This window comes from Corythoichthys intestinalis, chromosome 7 (assembly GCF_030265065.1).
Source record: "Corythoichthys intestinalis isolate RoL2023-P3 chromosome 7, ASM3026506v1, whole genome shotgun sequence".
Taxonomy (NCBI): domain Eukaryota; kingdom Metazoa; phylum Chordata; class Actinopteri; order Syngnathiformes; family Syngnathidae; genus Corythoichthys; species Corythoichthys intestinalis.
In genome coordinates this window covers 31,569,767-31,595,119 of record NC_080401.1, presented here as the reverse complement: position 1 = coordinate 31,595,119, position 25,353 = coordinate 31,569,767, and the positions used below count along the sequence as shown (strand labels likewise).

General features: G+C 39.3%; 1 protein-coding gene across 2 annotated transcripts in view; it reads right to left on the bottom strand.

Moving 5' to 3' along the window:
- The window catches only part of clocka (clock circadian regulator a), a 54,437-nt gene that overhangs the window by 24,948 nt on the left and 4,136 nt on the right, over window positions 1–25,353 (bottom strand). Inside the window, exon 2 of one of the 2 annotated variants that reach the window (XM_057840611.1) lies at window positions 21,220–21,281. The exons of the other annotated variant lie outside the window; for it this stretch is intronic. The gene's annotated coding sequence lies outside the window, so the exon portion shown is untranslated. The remainder of the gene's footprint in view (window positions 1–21,219; window positions 21,282–25,353) is intronic. 2 annotated transcript variants of the gene reach the window in all.

Below are 25,353 nucleotides of genomic sequence, written 5' to 3'. Positions count from 1 at the left end.
AGTTTGTGATGTACAAGTACTGTATAGTCATAGAATGGATACCACCTGTAGTTCAAGGCACCGCTGTAATAATAGCCACTTTATAAAGCAATCATTCAACAATATGTTCTTACTTTGGTTGTCATTTGGAGTTATTCCTGAGGCAAGCGGGCCGTCACACAATGGACTGCCAAATTGTTATTGTTATTAAAAAAAGCCTGCCGGTGCTGGGTCTCTAGCTTAAACATTTGACCCATTTATTTCGTGAACCAATAACCAGCGGTACTTGTTTGGCTTTCGTCTCTGTTTTCCGTTTGGCTTAAATCCCTCCAAAATAACAAAATGTATCAAAATCATGTCCTTCTGCACATTGTTGCATGTAGTTAAGCAAAAAAATTAAAAGCCTTTCACACTATTGAGTAATAGGTACAATGATAAATGAAATAGCTAGTGCAATTTCAATTGTTTTATTGAACAAACTAATCATGTAACAAGCACATACATACACTAGCTCCAAGGCATTGATTCAAATTCTGATTGTATGATACCTTTGAGCAAAAATACTTTTGTATTTCCAGATAGCAGTATGCAATTACATCTTGAAAGGGCGCTATTTTGAAAAATTTGACGAAATATAAGTGCCATAATCAGTTTCAATCAACATAATCAATTGTAGTGCTGCAACGATTAATCGATTTAACTCGAGTATTAGATTGGAAAAAAATATTCGAATTAAATTTTGTCGCTTCGAGTATTCGCTTAATTAAAGTGGCGTTGTAATGGTTTATTTTGAAAGTGTTTGCATTCAGTTTTATCGATTAGGGTGGATACACTGCCCTTTGGTCTGCCTCTTTCCACATGTCTGAACAAATAAGCCAACTGCTCCCAGTTTAGACCTCAAAGTAAGCTAAGTTTTTGTTTGAGCTTAAGTTTTCTATTGCATTCATAATTTAGTTTATAGGTATATTTAACCGTTTTTTTTGTGGGAATATGTGTCTGAAAAATTTGTTAAGAGCATTGTAAAAAAACTTTAGCATTTTACAGCATTTAAGCTAGCGAACTTTTTCTATGTAAGTTAGCCAATTGTTTTTTTCTTGTACATAGATCCTCATTAAAAAAAAAAAAAACGTTTGAGGCTCAGCTAATGTATTTGAATTTTTCATGTTCCTTATCCGATTACTCGATTATTCGAACTAACTAGTCCATCGATTAATCGACTACTAAAATATTCGATAGCTGCAGCCCTAATCAATTGTATAATTTTAATAAGACAGACAACACTTTTATAATGTGCATCTCAACAGAATCTTATTTAAGAATGTGAAAAAACAATGCTAATAATGATTGTTTTTCATGCGACTATATCACTTGAATATGTACCTAATTAATTCCGTTTTGAGTAAAGTTATTATAATGTAAAAAAACCCACAAAAAACTACACATACAAAAAAAATACATTGCACACGTGACCTGGTAAGTGTCCAAAATTTAACATGGATTGTGCAGACAAAAAAGAGGAGACCGGATTCTAGCACAGCCCCAATTGCAGTACATCTCGCACAAACATGCGCGCCATGCCTGCGCTAAACAGAGGCTGCAGTTATGCTGTTGGGTGGAGTTGGCAGTCGCGAGTAAAAAAAAAAAAAAGCGACAAACTCCATAAAACACTTTTAAAGTGCCTGTGACACAAAAAAGCATGTTTATTTCATATTACACGCGGTACTTTATGCTCCTGAATGAAATGGACCACTTGGATGCGTGCGGAAGCAATCGATATATGGCGGAAAACACAGACAAGACTGAAAAAGCAGTTTCTGCTCTTGCACTCCTCTTTAAAGACCAAATGTGAAGTAAGGTTGGCCAACCATGTTTTTGAATAATATCAATGGCTAAACAATTATAAGCATATTTTCGTTTTTTTTTTTTTTTTAACGCAACCCTTCCAGATTCTTTGTTTAACCCATAGCAACGCCCTTGACAACGAAAATGCTTTTCTTCGACAATCTTCGGAAATTATGTCACACCGAGAACAGCGAGGGAAGTCCGCCATACACACAGTATTGTTGCATTGCTTCTCGGTAAGATGCCACGGCGGTGTGTGGCGATGTATTTTTCTAAATCTAAAGAAAAGTTGTATGAGTGGCTGAAGGACAGCAGGGCACGTAAATGGACATCTTTTGTTCGCACTAAGTGAATGAATTTCACGCCATCATCCAGTTGTGTTCTCTGCTACAAAGACTTCGAAGATGCCTGCTTCCTCAACCGGTCTGCTTATGATCAAGGATTTGCAAAAAAGTAAGTGTGATTTTTGGATAGATGACTGATGACTTGTCAAAGCAGAGCTGCCAACTGTTGTGGAACAGTGCTTAATTTGTAAATCATAAGTACATATGACAGCGCAGGGATGACGGCACGTGGACAGGTCCCGGAACATATTGTAATAGCCCGAATAGGGAAATAGAAAGGAGAGGAGTGAATGATGGCTTCCTTCACTTTATTGTGGCAACAGTTAAATAACAAATAACAAAAATAACAGCGGACTGCTGCAACATGCGACCGCCAACTTCGCTCTCACGCTGCACTCTTCTCCTCACTTCCCGCTACGTCACCACCCTGCTGTCCGATGGCCCCTTCATGGGACCGCACACAGTCACGGACATTACATTATGCAGGAAATGGTGCTGAAAGCAAAACGCAAATGCCCACGTGCCATGCCGTTGGACTTTCCTTTTTTTCTTTCTTTTCTTTGTGCTTTTCTGACTTGTTTTGAACCATCTTCCTTCTTTTTGAAAAAAGACAGTAAATGCAACAGTATTTTTGGCATGTTGAAATACCATTTCATCCTGGCTGCTTGCTCCCAAAAAGCCGCTAATTTCAAGTTTTTTTTTTTTTTTAAATGTCAGGAGTGTGATTTGTTGGTCCAGCTTCTCAGTGCACCAACAAATCTCCGACTCTTTCATATGACGTTAATTTTCATAAACTAGTGCAATTCTTGGGATTTGTTGTGTAAATGAATTTATGCATATTAATATTTTATACTGTAATGTCCTAACTGCGTGTAATATTCTGATATGTTTTTCGTGGCATCCTGAAGTGCACGCAACGTTACTCTTCTTCACGTGACGCGGGAGTGTGATAGAGAGGGACAGGCTCTATCTATCGCTCCGCACAGCCTGCCGAGAGCCCCAAGCTGTGTTCGTACTGTTAGCTCCAAGTGTTAATAAAGAAACAAAGTTGTCAGCACGTCATGTGTTCGATACCTAAACCTTTGTCAACAAAAAGCTCATAACAAGACACTATGCACGATCCGTTTAAGAGATTCTGGGACTGGAGAGCTGTGTGTAGTAGGAGGCGAGGGGGAGATGAGCGAGAAGCAAAACTTTGCGGCCGAATGTGGCGGCAGTCCACTATTATTTTGTTTTCTTATTGTTACCACAATAAAGTGGAGAAAGCCATCAACGACTCATCCCCTTCTTTCCCCCCAATGTTTTTATATTATTATTTTATATGCACGAGAGCTGCCGGATTTGCCAAAATGAACATGATGTCTGATTATTATTTTTTTTTAAACAATGTCATCAGATAGACAAAACCATAAAATTATGTGCAAATGCCTGCATCTTCAAATCATGAAAATAATAACAGCCTATATCTTACCAATCTTGTGATCTCGATGGGTCTTGTCTCCATTCCATGTCAGGTAGTCTAGGCACATTGTTTGCATCCTGATTAGCGTCTGGCTAATACATGTTAGGTCCAACATAAAATTCCAACCTCCTCCTCTTCCACCAACTCTTCAAAAACTTGGATCTCCTCCTTCGTGCTCGATCTATTGCTTATATCGCTGTTTGAATAATTGTTTGAAGGGCTTTGTATGGCGGCCGTATGGAGCGCTGCCATCGCTGTTCTCGATGTGACGTATCACTTCCGGGTTCGTCCCCTTTCAGGCTCGAACTTCGGAAACGCGATTATTTTGTCAAATATACAACATATAAATTTTTTTTTCATGCTTTATTTGTTGGACAATGTTTAATTACTGTAATTGTGACCCTATTTGGCATGTTATGAAATTACTTCACATTTGGTCTTTAAAAGAAACTGCTGTGTTTTAAGCCAAAACAACCACATTTGTGTTTGATAGAACAATATGTCTATATGCTGCCATAGCAGCTTCATGGCGCATTAAGCCCCCGAACAATTTTTAATTTGTCCGTTCTACCCTGAAAACCCCTGTTTACAGACGTCGCGCAACCGCTTTTATTTCAACCCAGCCATGAAACGAAGGTAATTATTTATATTTATTATTCAAATTTTTTTTTTTTTTTTTTTTTAAACCTGTCCTGTTCAGCTGTTTGACACGTTTCGATATATTTATCATTCAAAATGTCTCTCGTTTTTAGCTTAGAATCATTCATTGATGTCTCACATTTAATAAAAAAAAAAAAACGACTTTAAAAAATCATTCACTCACATATTTCAAACTTTTAAACAAATTATGTCACAATGAAAAAAATGGCGTCTGTAAAAAAGGCACGGATATCTACCTCATAACTATCGCTTAATTGTATTTTTTTTTGTTACTGTCGCATTTTCTCCGATTTGTTACATGATAAATAATTAATCCAAAAAAAAAAACATTTAAAAGGGTAAATATATGAAAAAGAAAATCTCGACCACTCCTTGATGTCTGCGATTTCTGCGTTGCGACCCTTCTTATATTACCATGTTTCACCCATAAAATCCCCCCAAAATCCAGCTGTGGCCATTCGCAGCTGTGACTTGACACTCAGTGATACATGCTAAATAGAATTTTTGGATCGAAACAAGGTAAGTACGCGATAATATCTCGTTAAAGTCATGGCGTCTGTAATTCTGCTCTCGCGTGCTCTCACCTCCAGATAGGGTTTTGCTGTTTAATAAACATTTAATAAAAAAAAGCCCTCCTGTTCAAAATTTTTCTTCCCCCAGAAAATTGACATTTTAAGCTTTCCAATGATGTACTGTATCCCACATGCATATCGGACAATTTTGAAAGTTGGATAAATTGGGGGTCTCAGAGCGGAACTTCAAGTCACCTGAGTGTTTTCCGCCATATTTATTATTATTTTTTAAATCCCGCACTATGAAAATGAGAAACTTTTGGCATAAGTCTCGGGTTGAGGAAGACAGCGGATGTGACGTCAAGCGGGAGCGCCCGTGCTTGGGCAGCCACTCGCTCTCATCTCCCGTTTTCAATTGTATCGAGACTTCAACCCACCACTTGCCTGGTACACCAGACTCACCGCTGTTCCAGCTATTGAGTCTGGCCACCATTCACTCGGATACAATTTCCAGGGCGGAGCAAGCCACAGCAAACAGACAGCGGAGTGGACCAATCAGCGACGGGCAGACGTGACGTTAGTAAAATGGCGACGGCAGGACGAGGGACCTGCGCGCGGAAGTAAACATACGAAGAGAGCGGAGTTTATTCAACATGGCTAGCGCGAGACAGACTGTTGTCAATGACTCGTGTCGATGTGTTTTTGGTCATTTAAAACTGATTTTACCGTGGACTGGAACATATTCTCGGCTCTGCCGTTCACCATCTGTGTTGTTGAAGAGACGACTTTCGACGCGCAAGAGTGACGTTGCTCGTGAAGAACACGTCACGCAAATAAACGAATCTGATTTGTCGATTGATTTTGTATCTGCTCGAAAAGGCCGTAAATGGGATGGTTTCCAGACTATTTCTCTCAGTGGAGAATAGTCTGGCAGAGCCAGGCAAACCCACCACTACCCTCTTCGCGCGTCCGCCTATGAAGTGCTATACTCGGCTTGGGCGCGGGGAGCCCCCCGCTCTCGTCTCCAGTTCTCGATTGTGTCGAGACTTCCACCCCCCGCTCTATAGTTGGCTTGGGCTCGGGCAGTCACACGCTCCGACGCTGGCCGGTTTGTCCACCGAAAGTGAGCCATTTTCGGCGTTCATTCTCCTGCTGCGTCACCGGTTACGAACACTGCCTGCCTGCCGGGGCCGCAGCAGGGCAACGAAGAGCCGAAACTTGCTCGCTGCCGGGGTCTGGCCGATCGGTGAAGGCAATCACCCCCGTCACCGTGTGTGACATTAGTTGGGGTAGTTTTGCATGATTTTTCGTGTTCGAAAGGCGAGAAAGAGACTTGGAAGACCCGCTCGGTTCGGGTTAGCATGTGGCCTAGCTCTTAGTCTCTGAGTCCCCGCAGCGAAATGACAAGAGCCGGACTGACTCAGGTGGCATAAAATATCATTCTGGAGGTTTAAGAAGTCGGCAGTTTTGACCATTATTCAGTAATTTAGCCCTGTCGTACTGAATACAGGTAAGTGCATTTTTAACATTTCATATTCCATTTAGCACAAGACTGTTATTTGTCATGACCACACAATTTATTTAGCAATTGGGAAATATTACGTAGATACAAAGAATACCCTAAAAATGTTGGAGAGATAAAAACGATGACATTTTGCACCTCATGTTTGTTGTCTCTGTCGTCTTATTCTTGTTCTGAATCTTCCTCCTCCTCCAAATAGGATTCAAACATACAGTATACGGCTGTATGTCACATACTTCCTCTGGATTGACAATATCATTCGAAAAATCCACACTTGAATGAGATTCGCTGAAAAATGCTTCCTCCCTCCTCAATGTTAAATCCGCTGAAATCACTCGTTCTCTAACGTCATCACCTAGATCGGTGGTCTCAAACATGGTCCGCAAAGGCCCGCTGTGGGTTGTGGTTTTTGTTCCTGCCGATCCAGCACAGATAGTTGAACCAATGAGGTTTCTGCTAAAACAAGCAGCACCTGACTGCAATCAACTAGTTGCACTTGTAAAACACCAGATTGGTGAAAAAGTATTGTCATTTGTCTGATTGTAATGAAATCCTGCACCCACAGCGGGCCTTTGAGGACCGGGTTGGACACTACTGACCTAGATGGAGGCGCCAGAGCTAAACGGCAGATTTAAAGACTCATTTGTCATCATCTGCGCTTTGCCAAAATGTTGTATGTAGTCGAATCGTCTCAAAGTATGATTTTAATTCCAATAATAATGCTATTTAGGTTTTTTTATGGTGTCACATGCACTTTATTTATCAAGAGAAATTGCAGAAATTTGCGATTTGCATGCTTTAATACTTTGGGCATCTGCCTTTCAGACCAAGGTAATTTACACTAAGTGTTTTCTGTCCTGTTAACAAAATACATAAAATTTGGTATAATATTATAGAACATTTTGGTATCTTAACAAACTTGTTTCAACAGGCGGCCGTGGCGAAATTGGTAGCTGGAGTTGTCCTGGGACCGAAGTGTCAGCGGTTCAACTCCTGGCTACGACTGCCCACTGTCGAGGTGCCCTTGGGCAAGGTACTGAACCCTAATTTGCCCTTAATGGGTTTATGGCGCCTTGCATTGCAGCAGCACCATTGGTGTGTGAATGTGTGCGTGAAAGGGTAAATGTGTGCTGATGTAAAGCGCTTTGGGCATTGTAACACTGTAGATCAATGCGCTGTATAAGTACTGTACTCTCCATTTACCATTTATGTAAGTTAAAATATCAAAATTCTTAGTAAAACACAATGTGCCATTACTGTTCACAATTATCAACTCGACACTCTCTCACCACCTTTTAAATTCATACACTATCAAAGTCACAGATAGAGCTGCCCCCCCTTTAAAAAAAAAAAAAAAATCTTGGTGTTTACACTGAACAGTGGAAAGCTTTCCTAGCTCCTATTCTATTCTATTCTATTCTATTCTATTCTATTCTATTCTAAGTGGATCAAAACAATAACAGCATTGCACCAGCATATATTGTCATGGTATTGTTACTGTGCTTAATTCATTAACTGCCATTGACGGTGACAGTTGTCCAATCCATTTGAAATTAAACATTTTTAGTCTGATTATACCTGATAATTGATAGAACAATGGTGATGACTTTGTAGTTACTAGTTAGTGTTGGGAGAGTCTTTGCTTTGCCTATCCGCCACCACTAATATTGACAGTGTCACGTGAGGACACATACTGTAGCAGTGTCATCATGACAGTGACTTTAGATATGCAGCGCAATTGGCCCATTCATTCCATGAGACTCGCGTGACTTGGGGTTAGGTTCCTCTTTCCTCCCCGGGGCTGTGCTTATTGTCAACAGTGACTGGTGGCGGCAACAGAAAGGCAGCAGTGGTATGTCATGTGCACTCCAGAAGGAAGGACAACTTCATACCATCAGCCTGGGAAAGCAAAAGCATTTTATAACCAGGAAATAAGAGATTGTGTAACTGTGATGTCAATGCCGCTTCACTGACCCGCTGGCCCAATGACCTAGTTTCATCCTCCTCCGCCTTCCAAACTTAATCACAGCACTGCGTGTATCACCAACCCACTCCTGCTAGCACCACCCTGTCAAATTCATTCCACCTTACAGAGGAAGTCCCTTTCAACACAGGCGAGTCCAGACGCTTGCAGTCACGCTATGCAAAAGGGCTTTCTTAGCAACAGAGCCAAACTAACATCAATGAATGTGTGCGTGTCAAGATGTAGGCCAGTGTTTCTCAAATTTTTTTTTACATAAGAAAAATCACCCCGCACTCTGACAACTATGATGTTAATTGTGAAATGTCTGTGGCCCCCCCCAAAAATCCTTTTTTTTCTCCTCCATATTTTTTGATCATGATTCTTTTCATGATTATTTTACAAACTTGTTTTTTATGCTGTTGATTTTTTAACTTGAGTTTTTATACATTTTTTTATACAGTCTACCATTGGATACTAACAGCATGCTAGCGGGTGCTCAAATAAGAATTTGTATTTTGTATGTGAATGAATGAATGAAGTGTACAATATGTGTAATTTTCTTTGTTATGTGTGTTTAGCTTTACAGTTCATCTCACCTGGAGTGGAATAAACCATCAACATTGGACTATTTTTAATGGACTGTTCAAAATCTGCGAGTCAATTTGAACTAGCAAATTAATGTAGTTGATTAAATATTACATGGCTGATAACTGATCTTTTTTTTTTTCAATCTTAAAATCGCCCAGTCCTTATGTACAGTTGTGGTCAAAAGTTTACATACACTTGTGAAGAACATAATGTCATGGCTCTCTTGAGTTTCCAGTTATTTCTACAACTCTGATTTTTCTCTGATAGAGTGATTGGAACAGATACTTCTTTGTCACAAAAAACATTCATGAAGTTTGGTTCTTTTATGACTTTATTATGGGTGAACAGAAAAAAGTGATCAAATCTGTTGGGTGAAAAATATACATACAGCAGCGCTAATATTTGGTAACATGTCCCTTGGCCATTTTCACTTCAATTAGGCGCTTTTGGTAGCCATCCACAAGCTTCTGGTTGAATCTTTGACCACTCCTCTTGACAGAATTGGTGCAGTTCAGTTAAATTTGATGGCTTTCTGACATGGACTTGTTTCTTCAGCATTGTCCACAAGTTCTAAATGGGGTTTAAGTCAGGACTTTCGGAAGGCCATTCGAAAACCTTAAATCTAGCCTGATTTAGCCATTCCATTACCACTTTTGATGTGTGTTTGGGGTCATTGTCCTGTTGGAACACCCAACTGCGCCCAAGACCCAATCTTCGGGCTGATGACGTTAGGTTATCTTGAAGAATTTGAAGGTAATCCTCCTTCTTCATTATCCCATTTACTCTCTGTAAAGCACCAGTTCCATTGGCAGCTAAACAGCCCCACAGCATAATACTACCACCACCGTGCTTGACGGTAGGCATGGTGTACTTGGGGTTAAAGGCCTCACCTTTTCTCCTCCAAACATATTGCTGGACATTGTGGCCAAACAGCTCGATTTTTGTTTTGTCTGACCACAGAACTTTCCTCCAGAAGGTCTTATCTTTGTCCATGTGATCAGCAGCAAACTTCAGTCGAGCCTTAAGGTGCCGCTTTTGGAGCAAGGGCTTCCTTCTTGCACGTCAGCCTCTCAGTCCATGGAGACGCAAAACACGCTTGCCTGTGGGCACTGACACCTGCAGCTTCTAATTCTTGGCAGATCTGCTTTTTGGTGATTCTCGGTTGAATCGTCACCCTCCTGACCAATTTTCTCTCAGCAGCAGGTGATAGCTTGCGTTTTCTTCCTGATCGTGGCAGTGACAAAACAGTGCCATGCACTTTACACTTACAAACAATTGTTTGCACTGTTGCTCTTGGGACCTGCAGCTGCTTTGAAATGGCTCCAAGTGACTTTCCTGACTTGTAAATGTCAATGATTCGCTTTTTCAGATCCATGTATGTATATTTTTGACCCAGCAGATTTGACCACTTTTTCTGTTAACCCATAAGTCATAAAAGAACCAAACTTCATGAATGTTTTTTGTGACAAAGAAGTATCTGTTCCAATCACTCTATCGGAGAAAAATCAGAGTTGTAGAAATAACTGGAAACTCAAGAGAGCCATGACATTATGTTCTTCACAAGTGTATGTAAACTTTTGACCACAACTGTATATTATTACTGTACATACGCAAAACATTTTGAAGTTCTGAAATCAGAAGCCAAGTAGCACAAATTCTAGCAATATCTTAATGTTTTTTAAAACAGTCAGGATACAATATTCAAGGTTGCTGTCTTTACAAGTCTTAAATGTACTAATATTTATCAAATGTCCTTAAAAAGCATTAAATTTATCTTGCAGTTCAGGTCTTAAAGCAACATGAGGTAAATTTTCAAACTTTATAAAATATTTTCAAAACATTTGTGATAATATGTCGATTGACAACCAGTTGAATGACACCTCTTTTATATCTTGACGGGGTCTGTCTCACTTTCACCGGCACTAAATAACTTTGAGGAGGGTGGCAGGAACCCTGTCACACACACAAAAAAACTACAAATTTGCTGACTGCTTTACGCACTAAATAACTTTAAGGAGGGTGGCAGGAACCATGCAAAAAAAAAAAAAAAAAAAATACAAATGTGCTGACTGTTTTACAGCATACATCACTTCCCCCTTTCCCAATTCATTATAAAGACGGAAGTCGATCGAACGCTTTCGCACGAATGTTGCAAAGATGGCAGAGCAACAAGAGACAAAAAGTTTTGTCGGAGGAGGAAAAAAAAAGAGGCTACCAGGATATACAGAATTAACACTGGCCCGGCTTTCACTCGCTGGTGTGAGGCCACCCCTGGGGTGGGGGGATTGGCGACACTAAGTCACACGGTTGCTAACCATCATAGATTCATTACCTTATTACTATTACTATTCATCCTTCACACAGCCTCTGGAAACAGAAATGTTGTTTAATCCATCTGCAGGCGACCGGGAAATTGATTTTTAATTCATTTATGTTTTTAGGACACTGTTCAGGTGTACGCTGGTTCTCATGCGAAACGCAGCGGTGGTCCTCATGGGAAACGCAGTCTTCCTCAAGGGAAACACTACCGCTTTTCGCCACCGGAATCGCTAAAATCGACCAAACTGAAAAGTTGCAAAGTGTTCCTTTAAACAACTTCACTTGCAAGAAAGTGTGCCTGAGAATTTTTCTGAAATTCTAGGAATTACGGATTCTTTGTGTGAGTCAGGTTGTCTGTGAAATTGCTCTAGAATTGGCATTAAATTACATTCTAAGAGGTTTTAAAAATGTCTTTAAAAGTCATTAATTTCACTTGATGAAACCTGTAGGAACTCTGGTTTTGTCATTTGAGCTTGAAAAATGAAGTCAATGCACATGATTTTTTTTCTATATGCAATATCTGGCCGTAGGACACCTGTGAATTAGTGTATCCCTTGGTATGGAGGCATAGAAACTTATGCTTTCCGCAAATTGTGAAAATTCCTGAGTAATCTACTGTACGCCCAGTTGAAAAAGTTGGTAATCACGTAGCGATGCCACAAGCTGGCAGTGAAACACTATTTTGCTATTAGACAAGATTACGGCTGAAAGACATTCGGCTGCCCCCACATGTTAAAATAATTATAATCTGTTCCTAGGCCATTTTTTTCTGACTTCAGACGTGAGCAAAAATTATAGATACATATCTAGCTGCAATCAATTCACATTGGTTTCATTGAAGTGGAAGGAGAATATCAGTTGGTGGCTGGAACACATCAACTCATTAACTGCTAGCCTAGGCATATTTATAGTCTTAACAGAGCTGTGGTAGTCAATGAACTTTATATCAAAAACACCCATTGACAGCAAATGACTTAATCCATTTTGATTGGGAGGTCTGCCAGCAGATCTGCTAATACATGTAGCAGAATTTTAGTACTGCAAAAATGCAAGAATTTACTGTCTTTTAAATATGAACATGCCGATGTAGGCCACCGAATCTCTGAGGATCTGACTCACTGCGAGGTGGCTATCCAGTGACGCGCCCACCACGCCTGAAGCTGGCAACGGCGCTGAACGGCGGTGTGCCATAGCAACCGTGCTGTGTAAAAATAGACCCTAAATCCAGCACTGTTACCGCGAGTCTTCCCTGAGAGTGATTTTCATGGTTGTCGTCAGGGGCTAGCCCATCACAAGCATGTGCTCCTGTTTTTAGGAGACTTTCACCAAGGAGATTATGTGCTCATCACTGCCATGTGGCTTTAGTTGCTGTTTGTGTGCAACGTCCTGGCTACAGATGCAGTTACAGATAGCTCATGCAGGATTAGAATGTTAATGGATAGGTAAGTAATGTTACTTATAGTTAGTGGTTTAAACTACAGTTTGGGTGACTGTTTTGGTCATGATTCAATTTCATCCCCCAAATCCAGCCAATTTATTAAATAACATTATAGCAGAAGCAACATTAGGAGGGTTGTTAATCTATTTCCTTAGTTTAGGTTTTTAAGTAGTAAACTGCCGAAGTTATTGAGTTGTCAATGTAAAAAAAAAGTTTTAGAGCAGGGCTGGTTCATCTACAACTGTCTATGACAGTCAACGAGTTAAGATGCTTAAATTGCTCCGTCCATTAGATCATCTCATAATATGCTGTGTATGTTGTTGTAATGATTTACTCACTGAAATGTTGAAGCCCTTGCGATTAATATGTATGATAGGTGTATTGACGTCAATGGCACTAAAACATATTCATTGCCAACCTTCCCATTTCAAATGGAATAAGCATCTACCGTTATCAGTAGCAGGCTGGCAGCTAATGAGTTAAAATATCCTCTGGACATGTAATCAAAAAATTGCGCAGTTAAATAAGTCATCAATTAGGTACTTTTATCAAAGACAACTACACATGACACACAGTTAGGTAAACCCGTGTGTCATAGCAACCCCTTGTTGCCATTTTCATCATCTGCGTCATTTGCTGACATCCGAGCCCGGAACATTTGTGATCACTCAAAAAAAGGTCTTCTCTGTCAGAAGGCAGACAGCAGCTTATTGTAGAGTAAATAAAAAACGAGTGAACAATGTCTGATTCCAGCAGGGATGAAAAGAAAAAGGAGCTCAGGTTGGGTATTCTTAAACCCTTCTACCACATTGAGTGGTGGAAATGCTGTAACCCTGTAACAAAAAAGAAAATTGTGATTATATTAAATGGTATTCATTAAAGGTGTGTGAAATTTCCGATTCTTAGATTATTCGCGATTTGGCCGTGGAAGATTCGAGAACGATTCACACCCAAATTCCAATTATTTAAATATGCCAAGTAAAGCGGAACTAAAACACAGTCAGCGCGGTCTTCCGGACGCTATAGGGAACGGGCCAAGACTAAATATCTGCTAGAGATGGGTGATACCAGTGAATTTGGATTCGATCCGATACCAAGTAATACCAAGGCCAAATATTGTGATCCCGATCCAATATCGATACCGGAAGTTCCTATTATATATATATATATATATATATATATATATATATATATATATATATATATATATATATATATATATATATATATATATATATATATGCAGTGTTCTCAGCCATTCTGATGATATCTAATGTACACCTACATCAAGCACTCAAAAACTATTAAGTCTCTTTGTGTCAAATATGCTTTGCAATGGAAAACTGCTGCTTTTAATAACGAGCAAAGCAGTTTCCCTCAAACTCACAAACCAATCCATCAACAACAAACTCTGATTAGTCAGTCTCATTCTTTAACAGTGACCCTTAAATTCATATGCACAGAACATTTCTCTGCTACACGTTGTATTTGATCAAATTTTAATCTACCTAAATTAAATATTTTTTATCTAATTAAAGAACGAATTAATAGTAGCATGTTACCGCCCTCAAATGGTAGATCACTAAAAACAAATCCAATAATCAATAGTCACTTGCCGTTTTTGAATTTTATTTTACTAACACAATTTTCAAACAGATTTTGAAATAAAAAAATAAATAAAAATAAATAAATACATTTTAAAAAACAGATCTTGAAATAATTGAAACAGACCTTTAACAAAATAAAAATAAGTAGCAACAAAACATGAGAAATCAAGCATTTAATTGTTTGTAACATAAAAAAAATATGGAAAAACATTTCATGAAAAAAATAAAAATATGAAACATAAATTCACAAGAAATAATAATAAATGAATAAGAAATAATAAGGTTAAGTAAGAAATCAGGCGTGGAGGGGCGGAGGAAAAGCATGCTGTTCGACACAGGATAGGGACATGAATGGGGGCGGGAGCACACGCCGGTGCACTGCTTATGTGTGTGAACTGCTTACGTGCGTGTAGAATGCGAAAGGGAAAAGTAGTAAAAAAGGTGTGCACAAAAATATACCCCAAAATTGACAAAGAAAATGTAATATATTAATTCCAGATATCGATACTTTTGCTTGGGGATCGATACCTAAAATTTAACGCGCTGGATCGAAATATCGATATTTTGATATCGATCCGCCCATCCCTAATATCTACAACTCACGCTTTCTAGATACAAAACAGCAACAAGCATGGCTGAGCCTGACCTAACTAACCAAATTCTCCGTGAGATCACACCTGCTCCCAAAAATTTAAAAGCAGACGTATGGAATTATTTTCGATTTCGACTAGAAAATCTTGTTTTAGAAAATAGGAGATTTCGATGAATTTTGAAACATAGACTTCAAAACTCTATTGACCTGACACTTCTTTATTCTTTGCGCCTTACCATAGGGGGCTGAGCTTCATTTAGTAATAGTCATTCGAAGACAGCACACGCTCATGTCCAAGCCGGATTTAAGCTTGGATTTTTGAAGGAGTACGTAAGCTATACCGCATACAAACAGAAAGGATTGTCACAGGAGTGATTTGTTCGAGAATTCCAGGTAACTATTATATTTCTCGTATCAGGCATGCATTTTTAAACGTTGTGAAAAAAATCAATGGGAGAAATCAGCCGCTACTGCATTGGCATCATAGCTCGCCATATTTACGTGAAATAAACACGTTTTTGGTTTTTTTTAAAACCAAGAATCGAGTGTTTTACGTCCATATCTATTAAGAATTCGGGGATTTAAACATTTATTCACAAGAATTTAACCCGAAAAGTCCTGCTCATGTCAGGCGGCCCCTCATTCACTAACAGAGTAGCATTGCCCTTTGACATACAGTATTTGCGTAAAATAAACGCTAACTGCACGGTTTCTTTGCTTTTAACCAAGAATCGAGACTGTTTTACGTCCATATCTATGAAGAATTCGGGGATTTAAGCATTTATTCAGAAGAATCTTCACCAGAAAAGCGCTGTTTACGTCAGGTGGCCGCTAGCCTCATTTACAACAACTATATAACTAACTATACAACTGTATAATGACAATGAAGGGATATTCTGTGCTATAATAAGTTCTGATTGCATACAGAATTCACGAATAATCTATTTATAAATTATTTATAATTGATTCTGCATGTTTTCCTCAAGTATTAAGTTTCTGATGTGAAAATTGAGTGATTTATTAGCTGTTGAAAAAAATTTAAGTTGCAATTTTGGGCAAAAACTCATATGTTAAATATTGCTATTGATCCTGAAAATATTGGTGATTATCTCCGCAATTGGTGATTTTTGTGTATCAGTGTAAAATTCGAGAATTTTATAGCAATTTTAAGTTTTGTTATACTAATATAAAAAAATAATTTAATCTGGATTTTATTGCTAAACACACTTGACCTGTCCTGCAAATTGTTGAGGTTTGGATGCAAAAATTATTATTTTTTTCAATTATTTGTTCCTGAGTGTTTACATCTTCATGTTTACGCAATTTGAAAAGCAGAAAAGCACTTTTTTGAGCCATTTGTATTAAAGTAGTATTAATAGATTTCTGCAAAATGCTACAAGTTATTCTGCTGACACACAATGAGGACTTGAGCATTTTATTTCCAGTTTTGAATTGTTAACTTGATACATAGACTTGCTTGATACTGGAATAGCAGCCCGAGGGGATTTTTGTACTGGAACTAATGTGCGAAACATTGAAAGCAGTAAAAGGCGGGCTTATGGGGTTGTGGATCAAGAATTGAACTGTTGCCTCTGAATCGTAATCGCAACTGAATCGTGAGGTGCACTAAAATTCCCACTTCTGGTATATCTTCTGCTGCGTTTTACATGGAAAATGTAGTACAAGACATTGTCAAAATCCCACATTTGCAGCTCATTTTTTTCTATGTACAATATACATTTACCTTCGAATTGCTTATTTGGCAACAGTGACCCTTAGTTGTTTTTTTTTTTTTTTTTTTTTTTTTTTTTATACTTGGGAAGAATAAAGGGTGAGTAACTGAGCGTCTTAAAGATTTTGTTCCCGAAAAAAGTCCACCGAGGCAGAAATCTCATGTGATCTCTCAGAAAGTTGCGCTGATGTAACCTGATTGTTTCCCAAAATGACCAGAGGTGATTGGGTTGTAAAATGTCAGCACCATTTCAAGAACAGGGAAAAAACAGATAGATTAGCAATTGTGCGACAGTAAAATCTCAGAAGCAGGAACATTTCTGGAATAATGTTTTGAGGGATCTTTTGAACTTTTGACACCAAAATTTGTGGAACATAATCCATCATATTTTGTCTTTGTTACATACTACCTCAATTTGCAAACATCTGTGAGACACTCACATAAATGATTCTACTTGTTCACCAATAACAGAACGAGGGAAAGTCTGAGGGATCCTATTTCTATCAACAAATCATTGTGGGGAAAAAATTGTCATGCCCTGGTTCTAGCAGTGATGAATACTCTTATACTACAAGTTAGATGTGGCTTTGATACTTCCACAGAAGGTGGAAAAATGCTGGCTATTGGAACACGGTGAGATTTATTTTCCCCATTTCCACCCTTTTGTTTTCCCTTTCTCATCTAAGGAATCAGGGCGCCTCATGGCAATTCATCAGTTTTTTTTACCCTTTCCTCCTCCCGTATGTGTTGATCTTTTTATGTTCCTGGGTGAGTTAAACAGATATTTGAATTCCTTGTGTGTTTCCAACAGAAAAAAGAAAGAAGATTGACCCAACAGACGAGTGCAAAAAATGCACCCGAATCTTACTATAGTAGAAATTATTAAAACTACTAAACTTAACCTATGCTGGATATCAAAGACAGGTTTCAAACCCAACATTACACTTATCTGCAGGCCTGACAGAACATAGGGGTTATTTATGTCATCTTTTCCTTTTCCAGCCAACAGACAGGAATGTCTACAAGGCCCACAGGAGCAGCAGTGGTGGTAGTGGTAGTAATGGTGATTGGCAGGCACCCGCACCACCATGGCCTTGTGTCTCTGCTGGGAAAGAAACCTGGCCAGGGGGTTTGTACTGGTGCCAAGTGGGTCATTTGGGCTATAAGTAAAGACTAGTGGTATGAGAGTACCCGTGGAAAATCACTGTGGGTATGAGCCAATGCTTAACTTTTCCATAAAGACTTGCTTGTCACCACAGACAGTGAGACACAAGTTGTGTCCAGGTGAGATTTTTCTCATTAATATCACCATTAGCATATTTTAGCAGTAAATACAGTAGTGGGCTCTGTATTTGGTACTTCAGGTCGACTTTATCCACCTTTTGATATCATATTATGTCGACATTACAGACATTGTCAATGGTACACAAAATCACAATAATCTAACAGCATCAAATTATGACATGTCTCAGTTCAAGTAAATTTAATGTTTATCCATTATGGAAAGTTGTTAAATATTCCGGCTCTAAATAAACACAGCTCATTGTAAATATTTTCAGAGCATGTTGAATATGATAAAAATATCTCATCATCAGGAAATGTGATTGAGTCTCCAATAGCCTGCCACGATTGATCGCAAACTAATCAGTTTAAAATTCATCAAATAATAATTTTGGACTATAAGTATGGGATTTTAAAAGAAAACTACCCTATATTTGTTCATACTGTACATAGTATTAGCCAAAATGGACAAGCTGGAGGTCTCCACATTGTATTAATAGATAGTTATACCAAAAGACAAGCAACTCTTTATCCCGTGAAAATCTATAAATTAGCCACACTGGACTATAAAACGGAAGGGTCACAGTGGAGAAAAAAGTAGAGTCTTGGCCATGTCTACACGTAGCAAGGTATTTGGCAAAAAGAACTTTTTCTACGGTTTGGCCTATGATCCACACGCACATCTAAACGAGGGTTGTTAAAAACTCGGCCCATAGTGAAGATGTGCGAATTCTGCGTTTGTGGCGCCATCATGTGGACACTGGTAACCAAAGATTTAACTGTGGAAACATCACCGACTGCAACAAACTTTGTCCCTACGTCACAAATATGACCAATGTTTACACTTGGAGTAAATTGCTTCCATTTATTTACAGACTCGTGCAGCACTTCATACTGAAGAACACATGCGAAGGATGGTGGCATTATGGACTATTTTTTGCGCATTGTTACGAATGTACTTAAATAATGAATGAATGCGGATAGCTGTGGAAGCTGGTGCTGACGTAATATTTTTTCCTGACGTAACTGGGCAGGATCCTCGGTTTAAAAAAAAAAAAAACCTGCTAGGTGTAGACATGGCCTTACAGTCCGAAAATTTCAGTAATTGATTTTTTTTTTTTTTTAACTTAAAATTTGCCCAATTTCTCTTCTTTGAGGCTCTCAAATATAAATATTTTCTGATTTCTGTAGTGTTCAATGAAATTGTGGGTGTAAAGTTAGGGTTACGTTGTTATCTTTTTAATTCACCAAGTTCAGATATTTGCAAATATGCGCTTAGCTTTTGAAAATAATGAAACAGTTACATAGTTATATTGTGTTCATTGTCCAGCATTTTTCAGCACATACTTTTAGGTTCCAAAACACATTTACAGCTGAAGTGTTAAATCAACAGTAAAATAACATTGAATAGCATGATTTACATACAGCATGAGCCAATTAGTCGACTGATGGCGAACTGGTGAGTCTAAAACCAAAATAATTGTTTGTGGAAGCCCTACTCCATTGTTTCATGCAACAAATAGAAATAACACAGCCGCACATGCAAGCTACAGTGGGGCAAATAAGCATTTAGTCAACCACCAATTGTGCAAGTTCTCCTACTTGAAAAGATTAGAGAGGCCTGTAAATGTCAACATGGGTAAACCTCAACCATGAGAGACAGAATGTGGAGAAAAAAAAGGAAAATCACATTGTTTGATTTTTAAAGAATTTATTTCCAAATTAGAGTGGAAAATAAGTATTTGGTCACCTACAAACAAGCAAGATTTCTGTCTGTTAAAGAGGTCTAACTTCTTCTAACGAGGTCTAACAAGGCTCCACTCGTTACCTGTATTAATGGCGCCTGTTTTAACTCATAATCGGTATAAAAGACACCTGTCCACAATCTCAGTCAGTCACACTCCAAACTCCACTATGGCCAAGACCAAAGAGCTGTCGAAGGACACCAGAGACAAAATTGTAGACCTGCACCAGGTTGGGAAGACAGAATCTGCAATAGGTAAAACGCTTGGTGTAAAGAAATCAACTGTGGGAGCAATTATTAGAAAATGGAAGACATACAAGACCACTGATAATCTCTCTCAATCTGGGGCTCCATGCAAGATCTCACCCCGTGGCGTCAAAATGATAACAAGAACGGTGAGCAAAAATCACAGAACCACACGGGGGGACCTAGAGAATGACCTACAGAGAGCTGGGACCACAGTAACAAAGGCTACTATCGGTAACACAATGCGTCGCCTGGGACTCAAATCCTGCACTGCCAGGCGTGTCCCCCTGCTGAAGCCAGTACACGTCCAGGCCCGTCTGCGGTTCGCTAGAGAGCATTTGGATGATCCAGAAGAGGACTGGAAGACTGTTATGCTCAGATGAAACCAAAATAGAACTTTTTGGTAGAAACACAGGTTCTCGTGTTTGGAGGAGAAAGAATACTGAATTGCATCCGAAGAACACCATACCCACTGTGAAGCATGGGGGTGGAAATATCATGCTTTGGGGCTGTTTTTCTGCAAAGGGACCAGGACGACTGATCTGTGTAAAAGAAAGAATGAATGGGGCCATGTATCGAGAGATTTTGAGTGAAAATCTCCTTCCATCAGCAAGGGCATTGAAGATGAGATGTGGCTGGGTCTTTCAGCATGACAATGATCCCAAACACACAGCCAGGGCAACAAAGGAGTGGCTTCGTAAGAAGCATTTCAAGGTCCTGGAGTTGCCCAGCCAGTCTCCAGATCTCAACCCCATAGAAAATCTGTGGAGGGAGTTGAAAGTCTGTGTTGCCCAACGACAGCCCCAAACCATCACTGCTCTAGAGGAGATCTGCATGGAGGAATGGGCCAAAATACCAGCAACAGTGTGTGAAAAGCTTGAGAAGAGTTACAGAAAACGTTTGGCCTCCGTTATTGCCAACAAAGGATACATAACAAAGTATTGAGATGAACTTTTGGTATTGATCAAATACTTATTTTCCACAATGATTTGCAAATAGGTTCTTTAAAACCAAACAGTGTGATTTTCTGTTGTTTTTTTCCACATTCTGTCTCTTATGGTTGAGTTTTACCCATGTTGACAATTACAGGCCTCTCTAATATTTTCAAATGGGAGAACTTGCACAATTAGTGGTTGACTAAATACTTATTTGCCCCACTGTACATACAGCATGAGCCAATTAGTCGACTGATGGCGAACTGGTGAGTCTACAACCAAAATAATTGTTTGTGGAAGCCTTACTCCATTGTTTCATGCAACAACTAGCAACAACACAGCTGCACATGCAAGCTATATACTTGAACACATTTCAAATAGCTCATTCCTTCAAGATCAGGGGTTTAGTCAAGTCAAGTTACTGCATTGATGTGCCAATTTAGAAGGACTTACCTTTGACCTCCTCACGTCGTAAAAGCTTAGTCCGACGGTCCAGGTCTCGGTTGATCAAGTCTCTGATCAAAAGACAGGAAAGGCGACATTTAACCGAGGTGAGAACCTCATTCTGGTGAATCAGAACTTCTAGGTTACCATCAGCAGGAGTTCAACATGAGAACGCACAGACACCAACATGTAACCACACATATCCTGCTAGTTCATTCACAAGCAAACTTCCCATCAGCTGGCACTTCCAAGAAAGGTAAACACGAGCATCTGTTCTTAGAGCAGTATGAATGGAACCTGCTTGTTATTTAGCATGATCTTAAAACAACCCCTGCTAAGCTACAGAGCATTCCTAAAATAGCTGCAAATCCTGACCAGATTCTTGTGCTTTTGCAATCACTGAAAAGTTTTACTTGACGGTTAAAGCACAAGACAACACCTAGAAAAAATGCCATTCATATAAAAGGCAATTGCTCAAACTATTGAAGTATGCAAATTTGGAGTTTCTTGGACCTATGATAATGGATAAAAATAATGCTTAATTAAACAAAAAGAGGATGGACACTGCCATTGTGTGACATCAGTTATACCCACACACATACACAGGGGGTGATGTGAAACCAAACAATGGGCCTTGCATTTCTGTCCTGGGCAGCACACCTTGTGTGAGTGTGTATATATACACATACAGGGTTTGGACAAAATAATGGGAACACCTCAAAAACTCACCAAAACCTAATTTAATAATGTGTAGGTCCGCCTTTTGCAGCAATTACAGCCTCAATTATACGTGGTATTGTTTCATACAACTTGTGAATTGTTTCCAAAGCAATTCTAAGCCATTCTTCACGTAGAAAACCCTCTAACTCTTTTAGAAACGATGGAGGTGGAAATTGATGTCTTAATTGAATCTCTAAAACTGACCACAATTGCTCAATAATGTTGAGGTCTGGGGAATGTGCCGCCCTTATGAGATGCTCAACTTCATTAGAATGTTCCTCGTGGCATTCTTTAACAATTATGTTCAATGATTATGATGCCAAAATGTTAGGTGTTTCCATTATTTTGTCCAACCCATATATATACATACACATTAGTGCTCTTAGTTTAACTCGTTACTGAATGGACAAGAAGCAGGAGCGCCGTGATTTGTAACTTTTTTGTAAAATATTTTCTTGTAACTGAAGCAACTCTAGCCTCATGTATCACATACAGTACCTGTCAACCTTGACCGATGGCCTGAGTCCACCTCTGCACATACACACAAATAGGCACGCATACATGGGCATGTGATAATGGTTATTAATGACATTTAATAAGAGAGGGTGGGTAATTTGGCATTGGCATACTCAAATTTGATTGGCTAAAATAGTACTGTATTGATGAATGGCCGCCCCAATGTCGGGCAGCCACTTCCTTTTAATACCGGCTTTTATTTACGTTTTTTTCTCCATTATTAGGGATCAGGAAAAAACAATTCTGTATTTTTTTCAATTAATTATCATTAATCATGATTCTTTCTGCTGGGATGCAAGTGATAAAGGTTTTGTCTTTTCCTTTAAGTTATCATTTTTTAAAACTAAAACATACAGTGGGGCAAATAAGTATTTAGTCAACCACTAACTGTGCAAGTTCTCCCACTTGAAAATATTAGAGAGGCCTGTAATTGTCAACATGGTTAAACCTCAACCATGAGAGACAGAATGAGGAAAAAAAACTGAAATCACATTGTTTGATTTTTAAATAATTTATTTGCAAATCATTGTGGAAAATAAGTATTTGGTCAATACCAAAAGTTCATCTCAGTACTTTGTTATGTACCCTTTGTTGGCAATAACGGAGGCCAAACGTTTTCTGTAACTCTTCACAAGCTTTTCACACAATGTTGCTGGTATCTTGGCACATTCCTCCTTGCAGATCTCGTCCAGAGCAGTGATGTTTTGGGGCTGTCGTTGGGCAACATGGACTTTCAACTCCCTCCGCAGATTTTCTATGGGGTTGAGACCTGGAGACTGGCAAGGCCACTCCAGGACCTTGAAATGCGTCTTGCGAAGCCACTTCTTTTTTGCCCTGGCTGTGTGTTTGGGATCATTGACATGCTGAAAGACCCAGCCACGTCTCATCTTCAATGCCCTTGCTGATGGAAGGAGATTTTCACTCAAAATCTCTCGATACATGGCCCCATTCATTCTTTCCTTTACACAGATCAGTCGTCCTGGTCCCTTTGCTAAAAAAACAGCCCCAAAGCATGATGTTTCCCCCCCCATGCTTCACAGTGGGTATGGTGCAATTCAGTATTTGTTTTCCTCCAAAGAAGACAACCTGTGTTTCCACCAAAAAGTTCTATTTTGGTTTCATGTGACCATAACACATTCTCCCAGTCCTCTTCTGGATCATCCAAATGCTCTCTAGCGAACCGCAGACGGGCCTGGACGTGTACTTCCTTTAGCAGGGGGACACGTCTGGCAGTGCAGGATTTGAGTCCCTGGTGGCGCATTGTGTTACTGATAGTAGTCTTTGTTACTGTGGTCCCAGCTCTCTGTAGGTCATTCACTAGGTCTCCCCGTGTGGTTCTGGGATTTTTGCTCCCCGTTCTTGTTATCATTTTGACGCCATGGGGTGAGGAGGGAGTTGAAAGTCTGTGTTACCCAACGACAGCCCCAAAACATCACTGCTCTAGAGGAGATCTGCATGGAGGAATGGGCCAAAATACCAGCAACAGTGTGTGAAAAGCTTGTGAAGAGTTACACAAAACGTTTGGCCTCCGTTATTGCCAACAAACGGTACATAACAAAGTATTGAGATGAACTTTTGGTATTGACCAAATACTTATTTTCCACCATAATTTGCAAATAAATTATTTAAAAATCAAACAATGTGATTTCTGTTCCCCCCCCCCCTCATTCTGTCTCTCATGGTTGAGGTTTACCCATGTTGACAATTACAGGGCGCTCTAATATTTTCAAGTTGAAGAACTTGCAAAATTAGTGGTTGACTAAATACTTATTTGCCCCACTGGACTTGTTTGCCTGAATCTGCATGTAGGTCATTTTTCCCTGTTCATGCACAATGAAAAAGACACAATACTGGCTGGCTGCAAGGTAGAATGTTGAAGCAGGTGTATCGCTTAAATTGTCTAAAAATAGAAGCATGTCCATGTAACCTGAGACAGCAGGTGGCTTTTTTGTCTTCAAATCCATGTGGAGAAAAAAAAGAGAGTAGGAGTTATTTGCAAAAACTGCTGTCACTTGTGTTAAGACACAGGAGTCGATTTAATAATTATTGGAAATCTATTTGAACAAACCAGGAATTTGCAAAACTGAAGGTAGTTCATCCGCAGAACAGTGATTTTGATACTGACTGTTGAATTTTGTGGCACCTGAAACTATTAAACAACTCAGAAGAATTGCTTTTCTATGGCAAAATAATGTATTTACAGATATACTGTATTGTACAACTATGACCGGCTCAAACGGAATATCAACTGCTTTAGTTCACTGCCATCCAGCCAATTTAGTTCTGATCAAAACTGTTGCTAAGGCAACAGGTCACAGACACAATACATCACGTGATAGAAATCAGAGCTGATCACGTCATTTTCAGAAGATCTGAATTGGGTAAAAAAAAAAATCTTTATTTTAAATGTATTTATTCATTTTTAAGTATTAACTCCTTGGCTGCCATTGACAGTGATAGTAGTCCAATCCATTTGATTGGGAGGGCTGACAGCAATTGATCAATCACTGCAAGCACTCCAGTCAAATTGGATTGTACATTTATTACTCCCAATGGAAGTGAAACATGATCACTTAAAGTGCTTGTGACACGAAAAAGCATGTTTATTTCATAATACACGCGGTATTTTATGCTCCTGAATGATATGGACCGCTTGGATGTGTGTGGAAGCGATCGCTATATTTATTTAGTTTTTTGAATCCCGCGCCAGGAAAATGAGTGACTTCCGGCTTCGGTCTCGCATTGAGGAGGAGGGCGCTGTGACGTGTACGGTAGAAGACGTCCTCTTCACGCTACAGTTACTGTTGTGTATGAGGACGAAGGATTCAGCTGATTTTGCGGATTAATACTTTTATTTTTTGCATCACGCCAGCCAAACGGCTGCAGAAAAATCATTCTGTATGCGGG